Source organism: Bactrocera dorsalis, chromosome 3 (assembly GCF_023373825.1).
Source record: "Bactrocera dorsalis isolate Fly_Bdor chromosome 3, ASM2337382v1, whole genome shotgun sequence".
Lineage (NCBI taxonomy): Eukaryota > Metazoa > Arthropoda > Insecta > Diptera > Tephritidae > Bactrocera > Bactrocera dorsalis.
In genome coordinates this window covers 79,219,821-79,226,729 of record NC_064305.1, presented here as the reverse complement: position 1 = coordinate 79,226,729, position 6,909 = coordinate 79,219,821, and positions in this window count along the sequence as shown.

Here is a 6,909-nt window from a genome sequence, read left to right as displayed (position 1 = left end):
AGATAATCATAACAGATATTGCGGAAAAAACTTGGAATTCCGAAATTTTGTTGCAAAAAATATGCCTGAAAAAAATTTCGGGATCCCGAACTTCATTTTTTTTTTAAGAATAAGAAAAAGAAGAGATAATTATAAAATTTATAATATACGATTTTCAATTTGTTTTTAGAAAAAGAAGTAGAAGCGATAATCATAAAATATGCGTAAAAAATTCAGGATTCCGAAATTTGTTGTAAAAATTCGGAGAATCGGAATTCGATTCCTGCTTCGAGGATTTCGTAGAAACCATCTCTGCAGTCACTTGCCGGAAGAAGAACCGCCTCCTAGGAACATTAGAAGAACATTCCTCAACCTCAAATTTCCAGATATCCAGCCTTGTATATACGGTTGGTAGTAGTTACAATGATCTCTCCTGATTTTAGTTAACAAATAAAAAAAACAAGAAAAAACTTTTAACCTCGGCTGCACCGAAGCTATAATGCCCCTCACAGAAAGATATTTATTTTCAATTCATATTTCAGGTAGATATCTCAACAACAGAGAGAATTGTTCGCTGCTTATGGCAGCACGAAAAGGAGCTGTCTTTATATCCCTATATCTGAATTTGGCATCTCCCCAAAACGAATACGGTTGTGTATTGACGTTGAGCAATACCAAAAGCTCCGTCAGGATGGGGAAGGATCTCTCCGAAACGTTTGATAACAACCGAGGTTATTCATCATCCCCGTCCTGCTATATGGTGGATGCGCATATACGATGACAATAACTAATGAGTCGGCGTTACGAGTTTTCAAAAAAAAGGTTCTGCGGAAGCTTCATGGTCCTTTACGCATTGCCTACGGCGAATACCGCAGTCGATGGAGCGATGAGCTGTACGACATATACGAAGACATTGACATAGTTCGGCGAATTAAAAGACAGGCTATGTTGGCTAGGTCATGTCGTCCGAATGGATGAAAGGACTCTAGCTCTGAGAGTATTCGAAGCAGTACCCGCCGGGAAAGCAGAGGAAGACCTCCACTCAGCTGGAAAGACCAGGGGGAAGAGGCTATACTTGGAATCTCGAATTACCGCCGAACAGCGAAAAGGAAAAAACGACTGTCGCGCTGCTGTAAACTCGGCTATAACTGCGTAAGTAGTGTATACGCCAATAAAGAAGAAGAAGAAGTTCGCGTATTTACAGAAAGACGAACATGGCTAAATTGACTCCGATAATTCATGCATATTGTGCGGTAGAGTATACCATAATCACTAAAATAAAGTTGCAAATATTTATTAATGAGCTTGTGTGTCTTCTTCTTCGATCAAATATTATTTAATCCATGTGGTCATTCAAATTTTTACACCTGCAATATATTTGCAAACAAACGATAGTCATCTCCCAAAATGGCTTGTGGCATAACTTATGCCAAACGGACGATTCCACCTGAGTTACGGCAAATCAACAGCTGCATTTCAATTGGTGCTGTTGGTGACTTCATTTTAATGCTGGCGTCGTATCAAAGAATTTAATCGAGGAGAAATTTTGCAAACAAAAACTGCAGACACAATAAAATAGAAATGAAATAAATAATAAAAGAAAAAACAAAAACAAATTGCAATACACTCAACAGCAGTGGCGTGTGAATTTTCAAATTTCCTGGTATTTAGTTGAATTCCTGCCTGACACTTGCAATGGCTTTGCGTTTATTTACGATTAATTGAATGAGTTTATGTCTCGTTTGACTAAACATGCTTGACTAAAGTGATCTGCATGCGATTGCACACACACAATTGCAACTCCGCGCATTACAAATGTAACCATCGTGAGTAGCGCCGGCGCCGCTGGCAGCACGATTCGCGCGAATACGTAACCAAATAAGCAAGAAACCGCGAAAAAACGTTTGAGCAAATACACAAAAACAATGCAGTCAAAAAGCAGCAATTCGTTAGCAACGTTAGCGCATTTTTCGTGTGTTCACTCATGCACGGTTTGATGTATGTATGTGTGCCTTTGCACTTGCACTCACATGCGCTAAAATCAATTGATAGTTTTTTTTTCTTTATTTTTGTTGGGAAAAAGTTCGGGCGGCGTCTCCGCGTTGTCATTTATCACCAACTGGCCTGGCGATGCATGATAAGTTGAGTTTGGTTTAGTTTAGTTTGGCTTTATTTGGCATGTTTGTTTACATTGCGCATGCGCAGCACCATAACCGGCAGTTATCAGCGAAAACGTGATTTAAGCGTCGCCGTTGCTCAAATGAAATAAAACAAAAGATGGCGCGGCATGCGACGAAGTTTGAATGTGTCAAGTTTTTGTCTTAAATTATTTTTGAGTTATTTTTTGTGGATTTAATATAGTTTAATTAAGCTTTTATTATAAAATATGTGTCAAAAATGAGCTTAAACAAGTGTTTTGACATTTCGGCTTATTTGGCGTTTAAAATAATTTTGAAGAATTTTTAACGAGCTTTTTCCAGTGGAAAACGATATAGCTATATTGAATACCGGTAAATAACGGGTGATTTTTTTGAGGTTAGGATTTTCATGCATTAGTATTTGACAGATCACGTGGGATTTCAGACATGGTGTCAAAGAGAAAGATGCTCAGTATGCTTTGACATTTCATCATGAATAGACTTACTAACGAGCAACGCTTGCAAATCATTGAATTTTATTACCAAAATCAGTGTTCGGTTCGAAATGTGTTTATCGACAAATTTTGTTCAGCGATGAGGCTCATTTCTGGTTGAATGGCTACGTAAATAAGCAAAATTGCCGCATTTGGGGTGAAGAGCAACCAGAAGCCGTTCAAGAACTGCCCATGCATCCCGAAAAATGCACTGTTTGGTGTGGTTTGTACGCTGGTGGAATCATTGGACCGTATTTTTTCAAAGATGCTGTTGGACGCAACGTTACGGTGAATGGCGATCGCTATCGTTCGATGCTAACAAACTTTTTGTTGCCAAAAATGGAAGAACTGAACTTGGTTGACATGTGGTTTCAACAAGATGGCGCTACATGCCACACAGCTCGCGATTCTATGGCCATTTTGAGGGAAAACTTCGGACAACAATTCATCTCAAGAAATGGACCCGTAAGTTGGCCACCAAGATCATGCGATTTAACGCCTTTAGACTATTTTTTGTGGGGCTACGTCAAGTCTAAAGTCTACAGAAATAAGCCAGCAACTATTCCAGCTTTGGAAGACAACATTTCCGAAGAAATTCGGGCTATTCCGGCCGAAATGCTCGAAAAAGTTGCCCAAAATTGGACTTTCCGAATGGACCACCTAAGACGCAGCCGCGGTCAACATTTAAATGAAATTATCTTCAAAAAGTAAATGTCATGAACCAATCTAACGTTTCAAATAAAGAACCGATGAGATTTTGCAAATTTTATGCGTTTTTTTTTTAAAAAAAGTTATCAAGCTCTTAAAAAATCACCCTATACATAAATTTAATGATTAAGAACCTTTTTAGGTATATCTATGGCACAAACGAAAAGCTTCTGCGTTATATTTATTCAGCTATATCTACTTACATATAATTTAGAGATAAAAAAATATATGGAAATTGTTTGTTTTACAGTTATTTTATTGGCTATTTTTATTTATAGACCATTTAATTATACCCTGAACAGGATGCGACAGGTACGAAAAACCTATAAAGTTTCACATTATTTGACTGGACCACCGGACTTAAGACTCAAAGACTCAAAACTTCAAGAAGGAAGAAGCTGCAGAAATTTACGTAAACTGTTGTTGCTGACTTTATATGTATACTACCGCTTAAAATGTATTTGCTTTACGTTCGAAAGCATGTTGTTTATATATTTTAGAATAAATAATTCATACATTAACACTTCTGTTATGAAAAAATAGTAAGCTTTTTCTGTAATACAATTTTCCTATTTATGTATTTTTAACAAAAGACTTAAGAAACAAACTTTTTTGTTTTTTTTTTTTTCTTTTTTTTCAAATACATTGTATATAAAATATTTTTTATATTATTTTATAATATATTTTTTTATTTATTTATTATATTAATTTTTCTTGACACATCATGACAAAAATCGAGTTACAGTTATTTTTGTTAAAAATTGAGTCACAATTATTTATTATAAGATGTCAAAACCCTCTGTGTCATGTGACCGCGTTTCATTTTTGATCAAAATTTATAACGCCCACCTAAATATTTGGCACTATGCTCCACTTTACACAACTGCGCCACAATTACATAATTCTGAACAAAAGGGACAGTGGTTGGTTAGTGTGTGCCAAACAGCAATTGCCGCCGCCAATGAGTTCAGTATGTCAATTCGATTCGAAAAATAATCCAAAGTGAATATTGACGAGCAATTGAAACGAGTTATGCGCTCCGTATGTAAATCAATGCCGATTTGCTGCAACTTTGTAAGTCGAGCGATATCCAGCTGTTAGTTAGCATATGCTTGCAGTCTAGCCATCGATTTGTGTGTGTGCGTGTGCATGCGATTTCCAGCGCTGTGATAAATGAGCCTATGCAAATGTAATTGCTGCTTGGCAAATCAATAGCGAATAGCCAATTGCTGGCTGGTGGAGTCGCAAATGTCGCAAATCTAACACCAACATAAGCATAAGTACTTACTTCTTGGTGTATATTGTAAAAGCATATGTTTTCTATATAATATATTGCCATAAACATATGCCGCAATTGCTGCAAGTGTCAGGCGTTAAGCGCTTGTTTTTAGATAAGGCGTCAATATTTTCACTAATTTATTAAGTCTATTGCTATTAGTTAGCAGCAAATGTATGCAAATATTAGCATTTAGTTACTTTTATCGAGCACTGACTGTCAAAACAGCATTTTTTACGAGAATCGTATGAAATTGTCAATTTAATAAATGGAAAATGTTGTCTGCACAAGGTTGAATAATAATAAAAGTGTGAGAACCAAAAATAAAAATTCTGCAAATTGAAATATCATATTTGAATTATTTCGTTGAAAAGCGATTTTGTGTGCAGTCAAAGTCAATGATTTCACATTTTTCTATTGTTTTGTATTTAATTGTATTTTTTTTGTTTGAAAAAAAAAAATCATATTGTCAGCTTATGCCGTCATCTTTTCAGAAACGCTCCAGCTGTCTCCCACCAACAACAAATGGGAACGGTTCTGCTCATTAACGCCCGAACAACGGTAACTTATGCAAATTTGCGGTCCTTTTTTCTTTCGGGTTATAATTTATTGCCTGTTAAATTGCATCGCTCGGTCGCTCCTGTAGCTTAACGGCTCATAGTGAGCTTGTGTTTTGGTGCTTTTGCGGTTAGTTGATGAGATAATTTGTAGAAATTATTTTAACAGTATTTTTTTTTTAAATTGTCACATAGAATGTTTACATTCTACGAATTTTTATTTTGTCAAGGGGCACACCTGGTATGACAGCCTAAGAAGGCAATTTTAGGGAATTAAAAAAGTCAACTTCATTAAATTTTTGAAAATTTTAAGGTTATAAGTATTAAGACATATTTTAAGATTATGCAAAAAAATTTTTTAATAAAAAATTATTTACTTTTTGAGTTACCAACGACTTCCGACGACGCTAAAAACCGTTCTCTACTGCTGCTGTGAATCACGCCTTCTTCCTGAAATCTAAAAAAAATTCAATTCTCTTCTAGATCCAACTAAATGGAGGAGGAGTTAGAGCAGCACCATATGCAGACGATATACATATTGTTAATAGTATCAGGGTCTTTTCCATTCACAATCCGCGAGAATGTAGAAAGAGCCCTACGAAGATTGGACCTATGGCTAACGAATGGCTTTCATATAAAAGAAAAAATGTAATATCAGAAAATGGAATACAGGGCCTGTGCAGGCCTTACCAGGTTCTCTAAATCATGTACAACTGACGCGCTTAATATGCTTCTTATTCAACTACCCATAGAGGTTTTCATGGTAATAGTAACATTTTCTGCTATAAGAATCAAAGAGATAGGGAACTGGAACATGAAAAGTTATGGACATAAGAGTATAATGAACTAGCTTAAAATACATCTGACTATATTCATTCGAGGTTAGATTTCAATAGTGACTTCTAAGAAAAAATACATTCTAGATATGAAAGGAGAAGAGATTTAGTAGGTGTGGAGAGTCTCACATCAATCTATTCCGACGAGTTCAAAGTGGACTGCGGAGTAGAGACGGAGGACCCTGAGTACCTTGATATCTCTCTTCATTCGTCTACCAAACTCAACTAGCATCTTCCAAGTGGAGGTACTAGGCATAGAGAAGACCTATGGAGTTCTACTGAATAACTACGAAAGGATACAAAGATCTACCATATATATATACAGTTACATTGGCGGCGTTGTTAACCTTGTCTTCACCAAATATAAACTCAAGCATGATTAACAAATGTAGGAGGGCTTTAGTGCCATTGGCAGTTCAAAGACACATCTCCATAATTTGGATTTCCGATCACAGAAGCATTTTCGGCAACAAAAAGCAGACGAGTTGGCCCAGTCAGGAGTCTCTCTAGACGAGATCAAGAGGAAGATATGCAATTTGAACAAATATATCTCAGTACAGATGGAAACGTACAAGCTCTAATGTAGTAAGGAAACGGTTCTACACTTTCTCTGTGAGTACACAGCTCTGTCAAAATCACGAGGTAAAACTCTTGGAATCCATCAATTACCAAGCCTTGAATGTCTATCTACAAAAAGCACATCATTGAGATGAGCTAGCAATATTTAAAGGTATTACGAATAGTGTATTAAGATGGTGATTTTAGCGCTAATTGAACCCAAAGGGGCTGCATTCTCGCCTACGTACCTGCTTTCCCGAATATTTTGGTTTTTTCATCGATTTTTTTTAAATTCATTTAAAATTTCCTCTCAATACGGCTTGATTCAACAATTAGGTTGGAAATCTCTTAAATAATAAGCTC